Here is a 2,901-nt window from a genome sequence, read left to right as displayed (position 1 = left end):
TCTATATATATATACATATATATATATATATATATATATATATATATATATATATATGTATGTGTGTGTATATATATATATATATATATATATATATATATATATATATATATATATATATATATACATACATATATATATATAGACAGACAGACAGATAGATAGATAGATAGATAGATGTATTTAGATTTTAAATACATATATATATATATACATATACACACATATGCATACACATATATATATAATATACATACACACACATCTGTATATGTGTAAATATATATATATGTGTGTGTGTGTGTGTGTGTGTGTATTGTCCAAAACAGCTTGATTTGGATTTCCACTGGCCTGAGGAGAGGCTCCATCGGGGGCTTCAAAACCTGAAATGTTTACTTTTACTGTAAATGGTATTTGTTGAGGTAGATTTTCTTTAGTAGTATAGCCTCCTTGTTGCCAACCATCACCTGCTTTTTCATGTGTGCATGTCATTGTGTGGGCATCCACACGTGTGTGTGTGTGTGTGTAAAATAATTCAAAGACTGTTGAGAAATAAACCAATTATGTACAAACTTCATTCACACATACACACAATAAGCTTATGCAGTTATTCAGCATGCTAGAAACAGTAGCCACATCTCCTTCAAACCACCACTTAGTGGAAAAAGTAACCTTGTGTAAGATAGTCCTAGGTAGTAAGTTAGTCTTTATGCTTCACATGAAATTTGGCCCTGTCATCACTTGACTGTCTTTAACCATATCCTGTTGAATCAGAGCTGACGTAGATTTACACAACAACAATAATAACAATAATATTCAACACACTAAATGTAAAAGACTGAGGTATATAGTGCCTTGTTGTACTCAAGACAACCTGCCCACCACAACTGAACAGAATAGAATTAATGTCCTAAAACCACCTTGGTAATGCTTGCCTATGAAGGGCACTGGTGTTGGCACCACATAAAAGGCACTGATGCTGGTCACACATTAGAAGCACTGGTGCTGGCACCATGTAAGAAGCACTGGTGATGGTACCACAAAGAAAAAAAGCAATGGTGCTTATGTCACAGAAAAGGCATTGGTGCTGGTGCCATGTAAAAATCATCCAGTACATTCTGTAAAGTGGTTGGTGTTAGGAAGGGCATACAACTTCAGAAACCAAGCCAAATCAAACTTTGGAAGCTGGTGTGATTTCTGACTTTGCCAGCTCTTGTCAAAATGGGTATTAAGCAATGACGATGATGATGATGATGATGATGCAATTTCCCAAGTAAAAAAACAAATAAAAAAATAACACAAAAATGTATCACATTGCTCAAAGGCACAACTACAAAATAGATGAACACATCATCATCAAAAACAACTCTTTCAACAAAGCACAATCTATATTTAACCAATTATAAACTATCGTTTATTACAACCTACAAAATGTCTTCAATGTAGGCAGCACGATAATACACAAAGTTATTGCCATAAAATGGTTAACGACAGGAAGGCGCATACAGCTGTGAAAATATATATGCCATTAAAAAAATAATTGATGTACATAATAGCAAAAATTGGTTGTTGTTGTTGTTGTTGTTTAGTCCTTCGTTAATTCTAATCAAGCAGGCTTTTCTGTATTCATCATCATCGTCATTGTTTAACGTCCTCCTTTCATGCTGGCATGGGTCGGATGATTAGAAAGGAGACGGCTGGGTAGGAGCCTGTGCCAAGCTTCTGTGTGTGTTTTGGCATGGTTTTTATAGCTAGATCCCTTTCCTAACACCAACCACTCCACAAGGCGGGTTGAGTGCTTTTTACATGGCACATGCACAGGCAAAGTCAGTTTTGGCATGGATTTTACTGCTGCATGCCCTTCCAAATGTCAACCGTTTTACAACATGGACTGGGTGCTTTTCAAGTTGGGATCACATTTTCCACTGTGTCTTCTCTCTTCTCTTTATTTTCAAGTCAGTAAAGTATGAACTGTAGGAGATTTGACTGTTATTTCAAGCAAACAAAGCAACCACTCAGAGGTACTCCCTTTTTTTCCATTTGCTGTTGTGTTTGTGTGACAGATAATAAAAATGCATAGCATGTCACGAGAGGCTTCTGGTTGACATGTTTGTCCAATCCGTCCAGCCATCAACAACACGGGTAATAGATGTAAAATTAAATCAATGATGAGGATGATGATGACGATGAGGATGAGGATGAGGATGAGGATGATGAAGGTGAGGAGGAGGAGGGTCATTATGATGACGATGATGATGACAATGACGAAAATGGCAATGAAGATGACAGAGCTGATGATAATGATGATGATGATGATGATGATGATGATGATAAAGATGATAATGATGATGAAGATGATGAAGATAGCTATTTATCAAGCTCTCTCTGTCTCTTTCTTTCTCACTCTCTCTCCTTCTCTCTCTATATATATATGTGTGCTTACACACACACATACACACACACAGTAAAAAAATGGAATTCAGAAAATTCGAGCTCATGATGCGTCAGTCAACACTGTGCAAAATCCTGGCTAACAGTTTGTATAGAGAGCAAAAAATCAAAAAAAAAAAAAGAATCCATTGAATCCATAATATTCTTTGCAAAATGAAAATCCAGGAAATTTACCAATTATAAGAATAGTTGACCAATCACAGTGTACATAAAACTATCAAAGGACTAATGATAGCGGTATCAATTATATCAATTAGTTACAAGTGTTTTGATAGCTGGTGGAATTGTTATATCAATAAATGGAATGGATTATATGCTAAAATCATATCATTTACTTCTGTCGTTTGACAATGGCCCATGCTGGGGCTGCATGTTGAAGAATTTTGTGAAGTGAATCAATCCCAGTATTTATTTTTTTAAAGCCTGGAACTTGTTCTAACGGTATCGTTT

The sequence above is a fragment of the Octopus bimaculoides genome, chromosome 14 (genome assembly GCF_046866305.1).
Source record: "Octopus bimaculoides isolate indiv1 chromosome 14, ASM4686630v1, whole genome shotgun sequence".
Lineage (NCBI taxonomy): Eukaryota > Metazoa > Mollusca > Cephalopoda > Octopoda > Octopodidae > Octopus > Octopus bimaculoides.
The sequence above is the reverse complement of the archived record's forward strand: the minus strand, read 5'-3'. Positions refer to the sequence as shown.